This window comes from Convolutriloba macropyga, chromosome 14 (assembly GCF_964194025.1).
Source record: "Convolutriloba macropyga chromosome 14, txConMacr16.3, whole genome shotgun sequence".
In the NCBI taxonomy this organism is placed as follows: Eukaryota; Metazoa; Xenacoelomorpha; order Acoela; family Convolutidae; genus Convolutriloba; species Convolutriloba macropyga.
Window position 1 is genome coordinate 12,197,651 of NC_134481.1, and position 22,277 is coordinate 12,219,927.

At 40.1% G+C, this 22,277-nt stretch overlaps 2 protein-coding genes across 5 annotated transcripts in view; one reads left to right on the plus strand and one right to left on the minus strand.

Annotated features, from left to right (window-relative positions):
* LOC142352998 (WD repeat and FYVE domain-containing protein 3-like) overlaps positions 1 to 22,277 on the minus strand; it is a 249,253-nt gene that overhangs the window by 32,748 nt on the left and 194,228 nt on the right. The window lies entirely within an intron of this gene.
* Positions 1 to 22,277, plus strand: part of LOC142352999 (uncharacterized protein C05D11.1-like) — a 354,622-nt gene that overhangs the window by 28,175 nt on the left and 304,170 nt on the right. The gene's annotated exons all lie outside the window — the stretch shown is intronic.

The following is a 22,277-nucleotide window of genomic DNA, read 5'->3' on the forward strand; positions in this document are numbered from 1 at the left end:
ACTCCTCTTCGAGTCGTAAAAACCTGTAGAATCTCAAAACTCCTCTTCGAGTCGTAAAAATCCTGCAGAATATCAATACTCCTCTTCGAATCCTAAAAACTGTAAGAAACTCAATACTCCTCTTCGAGTCGTAAAAACCTGTAGAATCTCAATACTCCTCTTAGAGTCGAAAAAACCTGTAGAATCTCGATACTCCTCTTCGAGTCGAAAAAACCTGTAGAATATCAATACTCCTCTTCGAGTCGTAACAACCTGTAGAATCTCAATACTCCTCTTCGAGTCGTAAAAACCTGTAGAATCTCAAAACTCTTCTTCGAGTCAAAAAATCCTGTAGAATCTCAATACTCCTCTTCGAGTAGTAAAAAACCTGTAGAATCTCAATACTCCTCTTCGAGTCGTAAAAACCTGTAGAATCTCAATACTCCTCTTCGAGTCGCAAAAACCTGTAGAATCTCAATACTCCTCTTCGAGTCGTAAAAACCTGTAGACTCTCAATACTCCTCTTCGAGTCGTAAAAACCTGTAGAATCTCAATACTCCTCTTCGAGTCGTAAAACCTGTAGAATCTCAATATTCCTCTTCGAGTCGTAAAAACCTGTAGAATCTCAATACTCCTCTTCGAGTCGTAAAAACCTGTAGAATCTCAATACTCCTCTTCGATTCGTAAAAAACCTGTAGAATCTCAATACTTCTCTTCGAGTCGTAAAAACCTGTAGAATCTCAATACTCCTCTTCGAGTCGTAAAAACCTGTAGAATCTCAATACTCCTCTTCGAGTCGTAAAAATCAGTAGAATCTCAATACTCCTCTTCGAGTCGTAACAACCTGTAGAATCTCAAAACCCCTCTTCGAGTCATAAAAACCTGTAGAATTTCAATACTCCTCTTCGAGTCGTAAAAACCTGTAGAATCTCAATACTCCTCTTCGAGTCGTAAAAACCTGTAGAATCTCAATACTCCCCTTCGATTCGTAAAAAACCTGTAGAATCTCAAAAACTTCTCTTCGAGTCGTAAAAAACCTGTAGAATCTCAATACTCCTCTTCGAGTCGTAAAAACCTGTAGAATCTCAATACTCCTCTTCGAGTCGTAAAAAACCTGTAGAATCTCAATATTCCTCTTCGAGTCGTAAAAACCTGTAGAATCTCAGTACTCCTCTTCGAGTTGTAAAAACCTGTAGAATCTCAATACTCCTCTTTCGAGTCGTAAAAAACCTGTAGAATCTCAATACTCCTCTTCGATTCCTAAAAAACCTGTAGAATCTCAATACTCCTCTTCGAGTCGGAAAAACCTGTAGAATCTCAATACTCCTCTTCGAGTCGTAAAAACCTGTAGAATCTCAATACTCCTCTTCGAGTCGCAACAACCTGTAGAATCTCAATACTCCTCTTCGAGTCGTAGGAACCTGTCGAATCTCAATACTCCTCTTCGAGTCGTAAAAACCTGTAGAATCTCAATACTCCTCTTCGAGTCGTAACAACCTGTAGAATCTCAATACTCCTCTTCGAGTCGTAAAAAGCTGTAGAATCTCAGTACTCCTCTTCGATTCGTAAAAATCTGTAGAATCTCAAAACTTCTCTTTGAGTCGTAAAAACCTGTAGAATCTCAATACTCCTCTTCGAGTCGTAAAAACCTGTACGAATCTCAATACTCCTCTTCGAGTCGTAACAACCTGTAGAATCTCAAAACCCCTCTTCGAGTCATAAAAATCTGTAGAATCTCAGTACTCCTCTTCGATTCGTAAAAACCTGTAGAATCTCAAAACTTCTCTTTGAGTCGTAAAAACCTGTAGAATCTCAATACTCCTCTTCGAGTCGTAAAAACCTGTAGAATCTCAATACTCCTCTTCCAGTCGTAACAACCTGTAGAATCTCAAAACCCCTCTTCGAGTCATAAAAACCTGTAGAATCTCAGTACTCCTCTTCGATTCGTAAAGACCTGTAGAATCTCAAAACTTCTCTTTGAGTTGTAAAAACCTGTAGAATCTCAATACTCCCCTTCGAGTCGTAAAAACCTGTAGAATCTCAATACTCCTCTTCGAGTCGTAAAAACTTGTAGAATCTCAATACTCCTCTTCGAGTCGTAAAAACCTGTAGAATCTCAATACTCATCTTCGAGTCGTAAAAACATGTAGAATCTCAATACTCCTCTTCGATTCGTAAAAACCTGTAGAATCTCAAAACTTCTCTTCGAGTCGTAAAAACCTGTAGAATCTCAATACTCCTCTTCGAGTCGTAAAAACCTGTAGAATCTCAATACTCCTCTTCGAGTCGTAAAAACCTGTAGAATCTCAATATTCCTCTTCGAGTCGTAAAAACCTGTAGAATCTCAATACTCCGCTTCGAGTCGTAAAAACCTCTAGAATCTCAATACTCCTCTTCGATTCGTAAAAACCTGTAGAATCTCAATACTCCTCTTCGAGTCGTAAAAACCTGTAGAATCTCAATACTCCTCTTCGAGTCGTAAAAACCTGTAGAATCTCAATACTCCTCTTCGAGTCGTAACAACCTGTAGAATCTCTTCGAGTCGTAGGAACCTGTCGAATCTCAATACTCCTCTTGGAGTCGTAAAAACCTGTAGAATCTCAATACTCCACTTCGAGTCGTAACAACCTGTAGAATCTCAATACTCCTCTTCGAGTCGTAAAAAGCTGTAGAATCTCAAAACTCCTCTTCGAGTCGTAAAAACCTGTACAATCTCAATACTCCCCTTCGAGTCGTAAAAAACTGTAAGAATCTCAATACTCCTCTTCGAGTCGTAACAACCTGTAGAATCTCAATACTCCTCTTCGAGTCGTAGGAACCTGTAGAATCTCAATACTCCTCTTCGAGTCGTAAAAACCTGTAGAATCTCAAAACCTCTCTTTGAGTCGTAAAAACCTGTAGAATCTCAATACTCCTCTTCGAGTCGTAACAACCTGTAGAATCTCAATACTCCTCTTCGAGTCGTAAAAACCTGTAGAATCTCAATACTCCTCTTCGAATCGTAAAAACCTGTAGAATCTCAATACTCCTCTTCGAGTCGTAAAAACCTGCAGAATCTCAATATTCCTCTTCGCGTCGTAAAAACCTGTAGAATCCCAATACTCCTCTTCGAGTCGTAAAAACCTGTAGAATCTCAATACTCCACTTCGAGTCGTAAAAACCTGTGGAATCTCAATACTCCTCTTCGATTCGTAAAAACCTGTAGAATCTCAATACTCCTCTTCGAGTCGTAAAAACCTGTAGAATCTCAATACTCCCCTTCGAGTCGTAAAAACCTGTAAGAATCTCAATACTCCTCTTCGAGTCGTAACAACCTGTAGAATCTCAATACTCCTCTTCGAGTCGTAGGAACCTGTAGAATCTCAATACTCCTCTTCGAGTCGTAAAAACCTGTAGAATCTCAAAACCTCTCTTTGAGTCGTAAAAACCTGTAGAATCTCAATACTCCTCTTCGAGTCGTAACAACCTGTAGAATCTCAATACTCCTCTTCGAGTCGTAGGAACCTGTCGAATCTCAATACTCCTCTTGGAGTCGTAAAAACCTGTAGAATCTCAATACTCCACTTCGAGTCGTAACAACCTGTAGAATCTCAATACTCCTCTTCGAGTCGTAAAAACCTGTAGAATCTCAATACTCCACTTCGAGTCGTAACAACCTGTAGAATCTCAATACTCCTCTTCGAGTCGTAAAAAGCTGTAGAATCTCAAAACTCCTCTTCGAGTCGTAAAAACCTTTAGAATTCAATAATCTTCTTCGAGTCGTAAAAACCTGTAGAATCTCAATACTCCTCTTCGAGTCGTAACAACCTGTAGAATCTCAATACTCCACTTCGAGTCGTAAAAACCTGTAGAATCTCAATACTCCTCTTCGAGTCGTAAAAACCTGTAGAATCTCAATACTCCTCTTCGAGTCGTAAAAACCTGTAGAATCTCAATATTCCTCTTCGAGTCGTAAAAACCTGTAGAATCTCAATACTCCTCTTCGAGTCGTAAAAACCTGTAGAATCTCAATACTCCGCTTCGAGTCGTAAAAACCTGTAGAATCTCAATACTCCTCTTCGATTCGTAAAAACCTGTAGAACCTCAATACTCCTCTTCGAGTCGTAAAAACCTGTAGAATCTCAATACTCCTCTTCAAGTCGTAAAAACCTGTAGAATCTCAATACTCCTCTTCGCGTCGTAAGAACCTGTAGAATCTCAATACTCCTCTTCGAGTCGTAGGAACCTGTCGAATCTCAATACTCCTCTTGGAGTCGTAAAAACCTGTAGAATCTCAATACTCCACTTCGAGTCGTAACAACCTGTAGAATCTCAATACTCCTCTTCGAGTCGTAAAAAGCTGTAGAATCTCAAAACTCCTCTTCGAGTCGTAAAAACCTGTAGAATCTCAATACTCCCCTTCGAGTCGTAAAAACCTGTAAGAATCTCAATACTCCTCTTCGAGTCGTAACAACCTGTAGAATCTCAATACTCCTCTTCGAGTCGTAGGAACCTGTAGAATCTCAATACTCCTCTTCGAGTCGTAAAAACCTGTAGAATCTCAAAACCTCTCTTTGAGTCGTAAAAACCTGTAGAATCTCAATACTCCTCTTCGAGTCGTAACAACCTGTAGAATCTCAATACTCCTCTTCGAGTCGTAGGAACCTGTCGAATCTCAATACTCCTCTTGGAGTCGTAAAAACCTGTAGAATCTCAATACTCCACTTCGAGTCGTAACAACCTGTAGAATCTCAATACTCCTCTTCGAGTCGTAGGAACCTGTCGAATCTCAATACTCCTCTTGGAGTCGTAAAAACCTGTAGAATCTCAATACTCCTCTTCGAGTCGTAGGAACCTGTCGAATCTCAATACTCCACTTCGAGTCGTAAAAACCTGTAGAATTTCAATACTCCTCTTCGAGTCGTAAAAAGCTGTAGAATCTCAAAACTCCTCTTCGAGTCGTAAAAACCTGTAGAATTCAATAATCTTCTTCGAGTCGTAAAAACCTGTAGAATCTCAATACTCCTCTTCGAGTCGTAACAACCTGTAGAATCTCAATACTCCACTTCGAGTCGTAAAAACCTGTAGAATCTCAATACTCCTCTTCGAGTCGTAAAAACCTGTAGAATCTCAATACTCCTCTTCGAGTCGTAAAAACCTGTAGAATCTCAATATTCCTCTTCGAGTCGTAAAAACCTGTAGAATCTCAATACTCCTCTTCGAGTCGTAAAAACCTGTAGAATCTCAATACTCCGCTTCGAGTCGTAAAAACCTGTAGAATCTCAATACTCCTCTTCGATTCGTAAAAACCTGTAGAATCTCAATACTCCTCTTCGAGTCGTAAAAACCTGTAGAATCTCAATACTCCTCTTCGAGTCGTAAAAACCTGTAGAATCTCAATACTCCTCTTCGCGTCGTAACAACCTGTAGAATCTCAATACTCCTCTTCGAGTCGTAGGAACCTGTCGAATCTCAATACTCCTCTTGGAGTCGTAAAAACCTGTAGAATCTCAATACTCCACTTCGAGTCGTAACAACCTGTAGAATCTCAATACTCCTCTTCGAGTCGTAAAAAGCTGTAGAATCTCAAAACTCCTCTTCGAGTCGTAAAAACCTGTAGAATCTCAATACTCCACTTCGAGTCGTAAAAACCTGTAGAATCTCAATACTCCTCTTCGAGTCGTAAAAACCTGTAGAATCTCAATACTCCTCTTCGAGTCGTAAAAACCTGTAGAATCTCAATATTCCTCTTCGAGTCGTAAAAACCTGTAGAATCTCAATACTCCTCTTCGAGTCGTAAAAACCTGTAGAATCTCAATACTCCGCTTCGAGTCGTAAAAACCTGTAGAATCTCAATACTCCTCTTCGATTCGTAAAAACCTGTAGAATCTCAATACTCCTCTTCGAGTCGTAAAAACCTGTAGAATCTCAATACTCCTCTTCGAGTCGTAAAAACCTGTAGAATCTCAATACTCCTCTTCGCGTCGTAACAACCTGTAGAATCTCAATACTCCTCTTCGAGTCGTAGGAACCTGTCGAATCTCAATACTCCTCTTGGAGTCGTAAAAACCTGTAGAATCTCAATACTCCACTTCGAGTCGTAACAACCTGTAGAATCTCAATACTCCTCTTCGAGTCGTAAAAAGCTGTAGAATCTCAAAACTCCTCTTCGAGTCGTAAAAACCTGTAGAATCTCAATACTCCCCTTCGAGTCGTAAAAACCTGTAAGAATCTCAATACTCCTCTTCGAGTCGTAACAACCTGTAGAATCTCAATACTCCTCTTCGAGTCGTAGGAACCTGTAGAATCTCAATACTCCTCTTCGAGTCGTAAAAACCTGTAGAATCTCAAAACCTCTCTTTGAGTCGTAAAAACCTGTAGAATCTCAATACTCCTCTTCGAGTCGTAACAACCTGTAGAATCTCAATACTCCTCTTCGAGTCGTAGAAACCTGTCGAATCTCAATACTCCTCTTGGAGTCGTAAAAACCTGTAGAATCTCAATACTCCACTTCGAGTCGTAACAACCTGTAGAATCTCAATACTCCTCTTCGAGTCGTAGGAACCTGTCGAATCTCAATACTCCTCTTGGAGTCGTAAAAACCTGTAGAATCTCAATACTCCTCTTCGAGTCGTAGGAACCTGTCGAATCTCAATACTCCACTTCGAGTCGTAAAAACCTGTAGAATCTCAATACTCCTCTTCGAGTCGTAAAAATCTGTAGAATCTCAAAACTCCTCTTCGAGTCGTAAAAACCTGTAGAATTCAATAATCTTCTTCGAGTCGTAAAAACCTGTAGAATCTCAATACTCCTCTTCGAGTCGTAACAACCTGTAGAATCTCAATACTCCACTTCGAGTCGTAAAAACCTGTAGAATCTCAATACTCCTCTTCGAGTCGTAAAAACCTGTAGAATCTCAATACTCCTCTTCGAGTCGTAAAAACCTGTAGAATCTCAATATTCCTCTTCGAGTCGTAAAAACCTGTAGAATCTCAATACTCCTCTTCGAGTCGTAAAAACCTGTAGAATCTCAATACTCCGCTTCGAGTCGTAAAAACCTGTAGAATCTCAATACTCCTCTTCGATTCGTAAAAACCTGTAGAATCTCAATACTCCTCTTCGAGTCGTAAAAACCTGTAGAATCTCAATACTCCTCTTCGAGTCGTAAAAACCTGTAGAATCTCAATACTCCTCTTCGCGTCGTAACAACCTGTAGAATCTCAATCCTCCTCTTCGAGTCGTAGGAACCTGTCGAATCTCAATACTCCTCTTGGAGTCGTAAAAACCTGTAGAATCTCAATACTCCACTTCGAGTCGTAACAACCTGTAGAATCTCAATACTCCTCTTCGAGTCGTAAAAAGCTGTAGAATCTCAAAACTCCTCTTCGAGTCGTAAAAACCTGTAGAATCTCAATACTCCCCTTCGAGTCGTAAAAACCTGTAAGAATCTCAATACTCCTCTTCGAGTCGTAACAACCTGTAGAATCTCAATACTCCTCTTCGAGTCGTAGGAACCTGTAGAATCTCAATACTCCTCTTCGAGTCGTAAAAACCTGTAGAATCTCAAAACCTCTCTTTGAGTCGTAAAAACCTGTAGAATCTCAATACTCCTCTTCGAGTCGTAACAACCTGTGGAATCTCAATACTCCTCTTCGAGTCGTAGGAACCTGTCGAATCTCAATACTCCTCTTGGAGTCGTAAAAACCTGTAGAATCTCAATACTCCACTTCGAGTCGTAACAACCTGTAGAATCTCAATACTCCTCTTCGAGTCGTAGGAACCTGTCGAATCTCAATACTCCTCTTGGAGTCGTAAAAACCTGTAGAATCTCAATACTCCTCTTCGAGTCGTAGGAACCTGTCGAATCTCAATACTCCACTTCGAGTCGTAAAAACCTGTAGAATCTCAATACTCCTCTTCGAGTCGTAAAAAGCTGTAGAATCTCAAAACTCCTCTTCGAGTCGTAAAAACCTGTAGAATTCAATAATCTTCTTCGAGTCGTAAAAACCTGTAGAATCTCAATACTCCTCTTCGAGTCGTAACAACCTGTAGAATCTCAATACTCCACTTCGAGTCGTAAAAACCTGTAGAATCTCAATACTCCTCTTCGAGTCGTAAAAACCTGTAGAATCTCAATACTCCTCTTCGAGTCGTAAAAACCTGTAGAATCTCAATATTCCTCTTCGAGTCGTAAAAACCTGTAGAATCTCAATACTCCTCTTCGAGTCGTAAAAACCTGTAGAATCTCAATACTCCGCTTCGAGTCGTAAAAACCTGTAGAATCTCAATACTCCTCTTCGATTCGTAAAAACCTGTAGAATCTCAATACTCCTCTTCGAGTCGTAAAAACCTGTAGAATCTCAATACTCCTCTTCGAGTCGTAAAAACCTGTAGAATCTCAATACTCCTCTTCGCGTCGTAACAACCTGTAGAATCTCAATACTCCTCTTCGAGTCGTAGGAACCTGTCGAATCTCAATACTCCTCTTGGAGTCGTAAAAACCTGTAGAATCTCAATACTCCACTTCGAGTCGTAAAAACCTGTAGAATCTCAATACTCCTCTTCGAGTCGTAAAAACCTGTAGAATCTCAATACTCCGCTTCGAGTCGTAAAAACCTGTAGAATCTCAATACTCCTCTTCGAGTCGTAGGAACCTGTAGAATCTCAATACTCCTCTTCGAGTCGTAAAAACCTGTAGAATCTCAAAACCTCTCTTTGAGTCGTAAAAACCTGTAGAATCTCAATACTCCTCTTCGAGTCGTAACAACCTGTGGAATCTCAATACTCCTCTTCGAGTCGTAGGAACCTGTCGAATCTCAATACTCCTCTTGGAGTCGTAAAAACCTGTAGAATCTCAATACTCCACTTCGAGTCGTAACAACCTGTAGAATCTCAATACTCCTCTTCGAGTCGTAGGAACCTGTCGAATCTCAATACTCCTCTTGGAGTCGTAAAAACCTGTAGAATCTCAATACTCCTCTTCGAGTCGTAGGAACCTGTCGAATCTCAATACTCCACTTCGAGTCGTAAAAACCTGTAGAATCTCAATACTCCTCTTCGAGTCGTAAAAAGCTGTAGAATCTCAAAACTCCTCTTCGAGTCGTAAAAACCTGTAGAATTCAATAATCTTCTTCGAGTCGTAAAAACCTGTAGAATCTCAATACTCCTCTTCGAGTCGTATCAACCTGTAGAATCTCAATACTCCACTTCGAGTCGTAAAAACCTGTAGAATCTCAATACTCCTCTTCGAGTCGTAAAAACCTGTAGAATCTCAATACTCCTCTTCGAGTCGTAAAAACCTGTAGAATCTCAATATTCCTCTTCGAGTCGTAAAAACCTGTAGAATCTCAATACTCCTCTTCGAGTCGTAAAAACCTGTAGAATCTCAATACTCCGCTTCGAGTCGTAAAAACCTGTAGAATCTCAATACTCCTCTTCGATTCGTAAAAACCTGTAGAATCTCAATACTCCTCTTCGAGTCGTAAAAACCTGTAGAATCTCAATACTCCTCTTCGAGTCGTAAAAACCTGTAGAATCTCAATACTCCTCTTCGCGTCGTAACAACCTGTAGAATCTCAATACTCCTCTTCGAGTCGTAGGAACCTGTCGAATCTCAATACTCCTCTTGGAGTCGTAAAAACCTGTAGAATCTCAATACTCCACTTCGAGTCGTAAAAACCTGTAGAATCTCAATACTCCTCTTCGAGTCGTAAAAACCTGTAGAATCTCAATACTCCGCTTCGAGTCGTAAAAACCTGTAGAATCTCAATACTCCTCTTCGATTCGTAAAAACCTGTAGAATCTCAATACTCCTCTTCGAGTCGTAAAAACCTGTAGAATCTCAATACTCCTCTTCAAGTCGTAAAAACCTGTAGAATCTCAATACTCCTCTTCGCGTCGTAACAACCTGTAGAATCTCAATACTCCTCTTCGAGTCGTAGGAACCTGTCGAATCTCAATACTCCTCTTGGAGTCGTAAAAACCTGTAGAATCTCAATACTCCACTTCGAGTCGTAACAACCTGTAGAATCTCAATACTCCTCTTCGAGTCGTAAAAAGCTGTAGAATCTCAAAACTCCTCTTCGAGTCGTAAAAACCTGTAGAATCTCAATACTCCCCTTCGAGTCGTAAAAACCTGTAAGAATCTCAATACTCCTCTTCGAGTCGTAACAACCTGTAGAATCTCAATACTCCTCTTCGAGTCGTAGGAACCTGTAGAATCTCAATACTCCTGTTCGAGTCGTAAAAACCTGTAGAATCTCAAAACCTCTCTTTGCGTCGTAAAAACCTGTAGAATCTCAATACTCCTCTTCGAGTCGTAGGAACCTAACGAATCTCAATACTCCTCTTGGAGTCGTAAAAACCTGTAGAATCTCAATACTCCACTTCGAGTCGTAACAACCTGTAGAATCTCAATACTCCTCTTCGAGTCGTAGGAACCTGTCGAATCTCAATACTCCTCTTGGAGTCGTAAAAACCTGTAGAATCTCAATACTCCTCTTCGAGTCGTAGGAACCTGTCGAATCTCAATACTCCACTTCGAGTCGTAAAAACCTGTAGAATCTCAATACTCCTCTTCGAGTCGTAAAAAGCTGTAGAACCTCAAAACTCCTCTTCGAGTCGTAAAAACCTGTAGAATTCAATAATCTTCTTCGAGTCGTAAAAACCTATAGAATCTCAATACCCATCTTCGAGTCGTAACAACCTGTAGAATCTCAATACTCCACTTCGAGTCGTAAAAACCTGTAGAATCTCAATACTCCTCTTCGAGTCGTAAAAACCTGTAGAATCTCAATACTCCTCTTCGAGTCGTAAAAACCTGTAGAATCTCAATATTCCTCTTCGAGTCGTAAAAACCTGTAGAATCTCAATACTCCTCTTCGAGTCGTAAAAACCTGTAGAATCTGAATACTCCGCTTCGAGTCGTAAAAACCTGTAGAATCTCAATACTCCTCTTCGATCCGTAAAAACCTGTAGAATCTCAATACTCCTCTTCGAGTCGTAAAAACCTGTAGAATCTCAATACTCCTCTTCGAGTCGTAAAAACCTGTAGAATCTCAATACTCCTCTTCGCGTCGTAACAACCTGTAGAATCTCAATACTCCTCTTCGAGTCGTAGGAACCTGTCGAATCTCAATACTCCTCTTGGAGTCGTTAAAACCTGTAGAATCTCAATACTCCACTTCGAGTCGTAACAACCTGTAGAATCTCAATACTCGTCTTCGAGTCGTAAAAAGCTGTAGAATCTCAAAACTCCTCTTCGAGTCGTAAAAACCTGTAGAATCTCAATACTCCCCTTCGAGTCGTAAAAACCTGTAAGAATCTCAATACTCCTCTTCGAGTCGTAACAACCTGTAGAATCTCAATACTCCTCTTCGAGTCGTAGGAACCTGTAGAATCTCAATACTCCTCTTCGAGTCGTAAAAACCTGTAGAATCTCAAAACCTCTCTTTGAGTCGTAAAAACCTGTAGAATCTCAATACTCCTCTTCGAGTCGTAACAACCTGTAGAATCTCAATACTCCTCTTCGAGTCGTAGGAACCTGTCGAATCTCAATACTCCTCTTGGAGTCGTAAAAACCTGTAGAATCTCAATACTCCACTTCGAGTCGTTACAACCTGTAGAATCTCAATACTCCTCTTCGAGTCGTAGGAACCTGTCGAATCTCAATACTCCTCTTGGAGTTGTAAAAACCTGTAGAATCTCAATACTCCTCTACGAGTCGTAGGAACCTGTCGAATCTCAATACTCCACTTCGAGTCGTAAAAACCTGTAGAATCTCAATACTCCTCTTCAAGTCGTAAAAAGCTGTAGAATCTCAAAACTCCTCTTCGAGTCGTAAAAACCTGTAGAATTCAATAATCTTCTTCGAGTCGTAAAAACCTGTAGAATCTCAATACTCCTCTTCGAGTCGTAACAACCTGTAGAATCTCAATACTCCACTTCGAGTCGTAAAAACCTGTAGAATCTCAATACTCCTCTTCGAGTCGTAAAAACCTGTAGAATCTCAATACTCCTCTTCGAGTCGTAAAAACCTGTAGAATCTCAATATTCCTCTTCGAGTCGTAAAAACCTGTAGAATCTCAATACTCCTCTTCGAGTCGTAAAAACCTGTAGAATCTCAATACTCCGCTTCGAGTCGTAAAAACCTGTAGAATCTCAATACTCCTCTTCGATTCGTAAAAACCTGTAGAATCTCAATACTCCTCTTCGAGTCGTAAAATCCTGTAGAATCTCAATACTCCTCTTCGAGTCGTAAAAACCTGTAGAATCTCAATACTCCTCTTCGCGTCGTAACAACCTGTAGAATCTCAATACTCCTCTTCGAGTCGTAGGAACCTGTCGAATCTCAATACTCCTCTTGGAGTCGTAAAAACCTGTAGAATCTCAATACTCCACTTCGATTCGTAAAAACCTGTAGAATCTCAATACTCCTCTTCGAGTCGTAAAAACCTGTAGAATCTCAATACTCCTCTTCGAGTCGTAAAAACCTGTAGAATCTCAATACTCCGCTTCGAGTCGTAAAAACCTGTAGAATCTCAATACTCCTCTTCGATTCGTAAAAACCTGTAGAATCTCAATACTCCTCTTCGAGTCGTAGGAACCTGTCGAATCTCAATACTCCACTTCGAGTCGTAAAAACCTGTAGAATCTCAATACTCCTCTTCGAGTCGTAAAAAGCTGTAGAATCTCAAAACTCCTCTTCGAGTCGTAAAAACCTGTAGAATTCAATAATCTTCTTCGAGTCGTAAAAACCTGTAGAATCTCAATACTCCTCTTCGAGTTGTAACAACCTGTAGAATCTCAATACTCCACTTCGAGTCGTAAAAACCTGTAGAATCTCAATACTCCTCTTCGAGTCGTAAAAACCTGTAGAATCTCAATACTCCTCTTCGAGTCGTAAAAACCTGTAGAATCTCAATATTCCTCTTCGAGTCGTAAAAACCTGTAGAATCTCAATACTCCTCTTCGAGTCGTAAAAACCTGTAGAATCTCAATACTCCGCTTCGAGTCGTAAAAACCTGTAGAATCTCAATACTCCTCTTCGATTCGTAAAAACCTGTAGAATCTCAATACTCCTCTTCGAGTCGTAAAAACCTGTAGAATCTCAATATTCCTCTTCGAGTCGTAAAAACCTGTAGAATCTCAATACTCCTCTTCGCGTCGTAACAACCTGTAGAATCTCAATACTCCTCTTCGAGTCGTAGGAACCTGTCGAATCTCAATACTCCTCTTGGAGTCGTAAAAACCTGTAGAATCTCAATACTCCACTTCGAGTCGTAACAACCTGTAGAATCTCAATACTCCTCTTCGAGTCGTAAAAAGCTGTAGAATCTCAAAACTCCTCTTCGAGTCGTAAAAACCTGTAGAATCTCAATACTCCCCTTCGAGTCGTAAAAACCTGTAAGAATCTCAATACTCCTCTTCGAGTCGTAACAACCTGTAGAATCTCAATACTCCTCTTCGAGTCGTAGGAACCTGTAGAATCTCAATACTCCTCTTCGAGTCGTAAAAACCTGTAGAATCTCAAAACCTCTCTTTGAGTCGTAAAAACCTGTAGAATCTCAATACTCCTCTTCGAGTCGTAACAACCTGTAGAATCTCAATACTCCTCTTCGAGTCGTAGGAACCTGTCGAATCTCAATACTCCACTTCGAGTCGTAACAACCTGTAGAATCTCAATACTCCTCTTCGAGTCGTAGGAACCTGTCGAATCTCAATACTCCTCTTGGAGTCGTAAAAACCTGTAGAATCTCAATACTCCTCTTCGAGTCGTAGGAACCTGTCGAATCTCAATACTCCTCTTGGAGTCGTAAAAACCTGTAGAATCTCAATACTCCACTTCGAGTCGTAACAACCTGTAGAATCTCAATACTCCTCTTCGAGTCGTAGGAACCTGTCGAATCTCAATACTCCTCTTGGAGTCGTAAAAACCTGTAGAATCTCAATACTCCACTTCGAGTCGTAAAAACCTGTAGAATCTCAATACTCCTCTTCGAGTCGTAAAAACCTGTAGAATCTCAATACTCCTCTTCGAGTCGTAAAAACCTGTAGAATCTCAATATTCCTCTTCGAGTCGTAAAAACCTGTAGAATCTCAATACTCCTCTTCGAGTCGTAGGAACCTGTCGAATCTCAATACTCCTCTTGGAGTCGTAAAAACCTGTAGAATCTCAATACTCCACTTCGAGTAGTAACAACCTGTAGAATCTCAATACTCCTCTTCGAGTCGTAGGAACCTGTCGAATCTCAATACTCCTCTTGGAGTCGTAAAAACCTGTAGAATCTCAATACTCCTCTTCGAGTCGTAGGAACCTGTCGAATCTCAATACTCCTCTTGGAGTCGTAAAAACCTGTAGAATCTCAATACTCCACTTCGAGTCGTAACAACCTGTAGAATCTCAATACTCCTCTTCGAGTCGTAGGAACCTGTCGAATCTCAATACTCCTCTTGGAGTCGTAAAAACCTGTAGAATCTCAATACTCCACTTCGAGTCGTAAAAACCTGTAGAATCTCAATACTCCTCTTCGAGTCGTAAAAACCTGTAGAATCTCAATACTCCTCTTCGAGTCGTAAAAACCTGTAGAATCTCAATATTCCTCTTCGAGTCGTAAAAACCTGTAGAATCTCAATACTCCTCTTCGAGTCGTAAAAACCTGTAGAATCTCAATACTCCGCTTCGAGTCGTAAAAACCTGTAGAATCTCAATTCTCCTCTTCGATTCGTAAAAACCTGTAGAATCTCAATACTCCTCTTCGAGTCGTAAAAACCTGTAGAATCTCAATACTCCTCTTCGAGTCGTAAAAACCTGTAGAATCTCAATACTCCTCTTCGCGTCGTAACAACCTGTAGAATCTCAATACTCCTCTTCGAGTCGTAGGAACCTGTCGAATCTCAATACTCCTCTTGGAGTCGTAAAAACCTGTAGAATCTCAATACTCCACTTCGAGTCGTAACAACCTGTAGAATCTCAATACTCCTCTTCGCGTCGTAACAACCTGTAGAATCTCAATACTCCTCTTCGAGTCGTAGGAACCTGTCGAATATCAATACTCCTCTTGGAGTCGTAAAAACCTGTAGAATCTCAATACTCCTCTTCGAGTCGTAAAAACCTGTAGAATCTCAATATTCCTCTTCGAGTCGTAAAAACCTGTAGAATCTCAATACTCCTCTTCGAGTCGTAAAAACCTGTAGAATCTCAATACTCCGCTTCGAGTCGTAAAAACCTGTAGAATCTCAATACTCCTCTTCGATTCGTAAAAACCTGTAGAATCTCAATACTCCTCTTCGAGTCGTAAAAACCTGTAGAATCTCAATACTCCTCTTCGAGTCGTAAAAACCTGTAGAATCTCAATACTCCTCTTCGCGTCGTAACAACCTGTAGAATCTCAATACTCCTCTTCGAGTCGTAGGAACCTGTCGAATCTCAATACTCCTCTTGGAGTCGTAAAAACCTGTAGAATCTCAATACTCCACTTCGAGTCGTAACAACCTGTAGAATCTCAATACTCCTCTTCGCGTCGTAACAACCTGTAGAATCTCAATACTCCTCTTCGAGTCGTAGGAACCTGTCGAATCTCAATACTCCTCTTCGAGTCGTAACAATCTGTAGAATCTCAATACTCCTCTTCGAGTCGTAGGAACCTGTAGAATCTCAATACTCCTCTTCGAGTCGTAAAAACCTGTAGAATCTCAAAACCTCTCTTTGAGTCGTAAAAACCTGTAGAATCTCAATACTCCTCTTGGAGTCGTAAAAACCTGTAGAATCTCAATACTCCGCTTCGAGTCGTAAAAAGCTGTAGAATCTCAATACTCCTCTTCGATTCGTAAAAACCTGTAGAATCTCAATACTCCTCTTCGAGTCGTAAAAACCTGTAGAATCTCAATACTCCTCTTCGAGTCGTAAAAACCTGTCGAATCTCAATATTCCTCTTCGAGTCGTAAAAACCTGTAGAATCTCAATACTCCTCTTCGAGTCGTAAAAACCTGTAGAATCTCAATACTCCGCTTCGAGTCGTAAAAACCTGTAGAATCTCAATACTCCTCTTCGATTCGTAAAAACCTGTAGAATCTCAATACTCCTCTTCGAGTCGTAAAAACCTGTAGAATCTCAAAACTCCTCTTCGAGTCGTAGGAACCTGTCGAATCTCAATACTCCTCTTGGAGTCGTAAAAACCTGTAGAATCTCAATACTCCACTTCGAGTCGTAACAACCTGTAGAATCTCAATACTCCTCTTCGCGTCCTAACAACCTGTAGAATCTCAATACTCCTCTTCGAGTCGTAGGAACCTGTCGAATCTCAATACTCCTCTTGGAGTCGTAAAAACCTGTAGAATCTCAATACTCCTCTTCGAGTCGTAACAACCTGTAGAATCATCTCAATACTCCTCTTCGAGTCGTAGGAACCTGTAAAATCTCAATACTCCTCTTCGAGTCGTAAAAACCTGTAGAATCTCAAAACCTCTCTTTGAGTCGTAAAAACCTGTAGAATCTCAATACTCCTCTTGGAGTCGTAAAAACCTGTAGAATCTCAATACTCCACTTCGAGTCGTAACAACCTGTAGAATCTCAATACTCCTCTTCGAGTCGTAAAAAGCGGTAGAATCTCAAAACTCCTCTTCGAGTCGTAAAAACCTGTAGAATCTCAATACTCCTCTTCGAGTCGTAAAAACCTGTAGAATCTCAATACTCCTCTTCGAGTCGTAACAACCTGTAGAATCTCAATACTCCTCTTCGAGTCGGAGGAACCTGTCGAATCTCAATACTCCTCTTGGAGTCGTAAAAACCTGTAGAATCTCAATACTCCACTTCGAGTCGTAAAAACCTGTAGAATCTCAATACTCCTCTTCGAGTCGTAAAAACCTGTAGAATCTCAATACTCCTCTTCGAGTCGTAAAAACCTGTAGAATCTCAATATTCATCTTCGAGTCGTAACAACCTGTAGAATCTCAATACTCCTCTTCGAGTCGTAGGAACCTGTCGAATCTCAATACTCCTCTTGGAGTCGTAAAAACCTGTAGAATCTTAATACTCCACTTCGAGTCGTAACAACCTGTAGAATCTCAATACTCCTCTTCGAGTCGTAAAAAGCTGTAGAATCTCAAAACTCCTCTTCGAGTCGTAAAAACCCGTAGAATCTCAATACTCCCCTTCGAGTCGTAAAAACCTATAAGAATCTCAATACTCCTCTTCGAGTCGTAAAAACCTGTAGAAAATCAATACTCATCTTCGAGTCGTAACAACCTGTAGAATCTCAATACTCCTGTTCGAGTCGTAAAAACCTGTAGAATCTCAAAACTCCTGTTCGAGTCGTAAAAACCTGTGGAATCTCAATACTCCTCTTCGAGTCGTAAAAACCTGTAGAATCTCAATACTCCTCTTCGAGTCGTAAAACCTGTAGAATCTCAATACTCCTCTTCGAGTCGTAAAATTCTGTAGAATCTCAATGCTCCTGTTCGAGTCGTAACAACCTGTAGAATCTCAATACTCCTCTTCGAGTCGTAAAAACCTGTAGAATCTCAATACTCCTCTTCGAGTTGTAAAAAGCTGTAGAATCTCAAAACTCTTCTTCGAGTCGTAAAAACCTGTAAAATCTCAATACTCCCCTTCGAGTCATAAAAACCTGTAAGAATCTCAATACTCCTCTTCGAGTAGTAAAAACCTGTAGAATCTCAAAACTCCCCTTCGAGTCGTAAAAACCTGTAAGAATCTCAATACTCCTCTTCGAGTCAAAAAAACCTGTAGAATCTTAATACTCCTCTTCGAGTCGTAAAAACCTGTAGAATCTCAAAACTCCTCTTCGAGTTGTAAAAACCTGTAAGAATCTCAATACTCCTCTTCGAGTTGTAAAAACCTGTAAGAATCTCAATAATCCTCTTCGAGTCGTAAAAACCTGTAGAATCTCAATACTCCTCTTCGAGTCGTAAAAAGCTGTAGAATCTCAAAACTCCTCTTCGAGTCGTAAAAACCTGTAGAATCTCAATACTCCCCTTCGAGTCATAAAAACCTGTAAGAATCTCAATACTCCTCTTCGAGTCGTAAAAACCTGTAGAATCTCAATACTCCACTTCGAGTCGTAAAAACCTGTAAGAATCTCAATACTCCTCTTGGAGTCGTAAAAACCTGTAGAATCTCAATACTCCACTTCGAGTCGTAACAACCTGTAGAATCTCAATACTCCTCTTCGAGTCGTAAAAAGCTGTAGAATCTCAAAACTCCTCTTCGAGTCGTAAAAACCCGTAGAATCTCAATACTCCCCTTCGAGTCGTATAAACCTGTAAGAATCTCAATACTCGTCTTCGAGTCGTAAAAACCTGTAGAATCTCAATACTCCTCTTCGAGTCGTAAAAAGCTGTAGAATCTCAAAACTCCTCCTCGAGTCGTAAAAACCTGTAGAATCTCAATACTCCCCTTCGAGTCATAAAAACCTGTAGAAAATCAATACTCATCTTTGAGTCGTAACAACCTGTAGAATCTCAATACTCCTGTTCGAGTCGTAAAAACCTATAGAATCTCAAAACTCCTGTTCGAGTCGTAAAAACCTGTGGAATCTCAATACTCCTCTTCGAGTCGTAAAAACCTGTAGAATCTCAATACTCCTCTTCGAGTCGTAAAAACCTGTAGAATCTCAATGCTCCTGTTCGAGTCGTAACAACCTGTAGAATCTCAATACTTCTCTTTGAGTCGTAAAAACCTGTAGAATCTCAATACTCCTCTTCGAGTCGTAAAAAGCTGTAGAATCTCAAAACTCCTCCTCGAGTCGTAAAAACCTGTAGAATCTCAATACTCCCCTTCGAGTCATAAAAACCTGTAGAAAATCAATACTCATCTTTGAGTCGTAAAAAGCTGTAGAATCTCAATACTCCTGTTCGAGTCGTAAAAACCTATAGAATCTCAAAACTCCTGTTCGAGTCGTAAAAACCTGTGGAATCTCAATACTCCTCTTCGAGTCGTAAAAACCTGTAGAATCTCAATACTCCTCTTCGAGTCGTAAAAACCTGTAGAATCTCAATGCTCCTGTTCGAGTCGTAACAACCTGTAGAATCTCAATACTTCTCTTTGAGTCGTAAAAACCTGTAGAATCTCAATACTCCTCTTCGAGTCGTAAAAAGCTGTAGAATCTCAAAACTCCTCTTCGAGTCGTAAAAACCTGTAGAATCTCAATACTCCACTTCGAGTCATAAAAACCTGTAAGAATCTCAATACTCCTCTTCGAGTCGTAAAAACCTGTAGAATCTCAATACTCCCCTTCGAGTCGTAAAAACCTGTAAGAATCTCAATACTCCTCTTCGAGTCAAAAAAACCTGTAGAATCTTAATACTCCTCTTCGAGTCGTAAAAACCTGTAGAATCTCAAAACTCCTCTTCGAGTTGTAAAAACCTGTAAGAATCTCAATACTCCTCTTCGAGTTGTAAAAACCTGTAAGAATCTCAATACTCCTCTTCGAGTCGTAAAAACCTGTAGAATCTCAATACTCCTCTTCGAGTCGAAAAAACCTGTAGAATCTCGATGCTCCTCTTTGAGTCGTAAAAACCTGTAGAATCTCAATACTCCCCATCGAGTTGTAAAAACCTGTAAGAATCTCAATACTCCTCTTCGAGTCGTATAAACCTGTAGAATCTTAATGCTCCTGTTCGAGTCGTAACAACCTGTAGAATCTCAAAACTCCTCTTCGAGTCGTAAAAACCTGTAGAACCTCAAAACTCCTCTTCGAGTTGTAAAAACCTGTAAGAATCTCAATACTCCTCTTCGAGTCGTAAAAACCTGTAGAATCTTAATACTCCTCTTCGAGTCGTAAAAACCTGTAGAATCTCAATACTCCTCTTCGAGTCGAAAAAACCTGTAGAATCTCGATACTCCTCTTCGAGTCGAAAAAACCTGTAGAATATCAATACTCCTCTTCGAGTCGTAACAACCTGTAGAATCTCAATACTCCTCTTCGAGTAGTAACAACCTGTAGAATCTCAAAACTCCTCTTTTAATCGTAAAAACCTGTAGAATCTCAATACTCCTCTTTTAGTCGTAAAAACCTGTAGAATCTCAATACTCCTCTTTTAGTCGTAAAAACCTGTAGAATCTCAAAACTCCTCTTCGAGTCATAAAAACCTGTAGAATCTCAATACTCCTCTTAGAGTCGTAAAAACCTGTAGAATCTCAATACTCCTCTTCGAGTCGTAAAAACCTGTAGAATTTCAATACTCCTCTTCGATTCGTAAAAACCTGTAGAATCTCAATACTCCTCTTCGAGTCGTAAAAACCTGTAGAATCTCAATACTCCTCTTCGAGTCGTAAAAACCTGTATAATCTCAATACTCCTTTTCGAGTCGTAAAAACCTGTAGAATCTCAATACTCCTTTTCGAGTCATAAAAACCTGTAGAATCTCAATATTCCTTTTCGAGTCGTAAAAACCTGTTGAATCTCAATACTCCTCTTCGAGTCGTAAAAACCTGTAGAATCTCAATACTCCTCTTCGAGTCGTAAAAACCTGTAGAATCTCAATACTCCTCTTCGAGTCGTAAAAACCTGTAGAATCTCAATACTCCCCTTGAGTCGTAAAAACCTGTAAGAATCTCAATACTCCTCTTCGAGTCGTATAAACCTGTAGAATCTCAATGCTCCTGTTCGAGTCGTAACAACCTGTAGAATCTCAATACTCCTCTTCGAGTCGTAAAAACCTGTAGAATCTCAATACTCCTCTTCGAGTCGTAAAAACCTGTAGAATCTCAAAACTCCTCTTCGAGTTGTAAAAGCCTGTAAGAATCTCAATACTCCTCTTCGAGTCGTAAAAACCTGTAGCATCTTAATACTCCTCTTCGAGTCGTAACAACCTGTAGAATCTCAATACTCCTCTTCGAGTCATAACAACCTGTAGAATCTCAATACTCCTCTTTTAGTCGTAAAAACCTGTAGAATCTCAATACTCCTCTTCGAGTCGTAAAAACCTGTAGAATCTCAATACTCCTCTTCGAGTCGTAAAAACCTGTAGATTCTCAATACTCCTCTTCGATTCGTAAAAACCTGTAGAATCTCAACACTCCTCTTCGAGTCGTAAAAACCTGTAGAATCTCAATACTCCTCTTCGAGTCGTAAAAACCTGTAGAATCTCAATACTCCTTTTCGAGTCGTAAAAACCTGTATAATCTCAATACTCCTTTTCGAGTCGTAAAAACCTGTAGAATCTCAATACTCCTTTTCGAGTCATAAAAACCTGTAGAATCTCAATATTCCTCTTCGAGTCGTAAAAACCTGTTGAATCTCAATACTCCTCTTCGAGTCGTAAAAACCTGTAGAATCTCAATACTCCTCTTCGAGTCGTAAAAACCTGTAGAATCTCAATACTTCTCTTCGAGTCGTAAAAAACTGTAGAATCTCAATACTCCCCTTCGAGTCGTAAAAACCTGTAAGAATCTCAATACTCCTCTTCGAGTCGTATAAACCTGTAGAATCTCAATGCTCCTGTTCGAGTCGTAACAACCTGTAGAATCTCAATACTCCTCTTCGAGTCGTAAAAACCTGTAGAATCTCAATACTCCTCTTCGAGTCGTAAAAACCTGTAGAATCTCAAAAACTCCTCTTCGAGTTGTAAAAGCCTGTAAGAATCTCAATACTCCTCTTCGAGTCGTAAAAACCTGTAGCATCTTAATACTCCTCTTCGAGTCGTAACAACCTGTAGAATCTCAATACTCCTCTTCGAGTCATAACAACCTGTAGAATCTCAATACTCCTCTTTTAGTCGTAAAAACCTGTAGAATCTCAATACTCCTCTTTTAGTCGTAAAAACCTGTAGAATCTGAAAACTCCTCTTCGAGTCATAAAAACCTGTAGAATCTCAATACTCCTCTTCGAGTCGTAAAAACCTGTAGATTCTCAATACTCCTCTTCGATTCGTAAAAACCTGTAGAATCTCAACACTCCTCTTCGAGTCGTAAAAACCTGTAGAATCTCAATACTCCTCTTCGAGTCGTAAAAACCTGTAGAATCTCAATACTCCTTTTCGAGTCGTAAAAACCTGTAGAATCTCAATATTCCTCTTCGAGTCGTAAAAACCTGTAGAATCTCAATACTCCTCTTCGAGTCGTAAAAACCTGTAGAATCTCAATACTCCTCTTCGAATCGTAAAAACCTGTAGAATCTCAATACTCCTCTTCGATTCGTATAAACCTGTAGAATCTCAATACTCCTCTTCGAGTCGTAAAAACCTGTAGAATCTCAATACTCCTCTTCGAGTCGTAAAAACCTGTAGAATCTCAATACTCCTCTTCGAGTCGTAAAAAGCTGTAGAATCTCAAAACTCCTCTTCGAGTCGTAAAAAGCTGT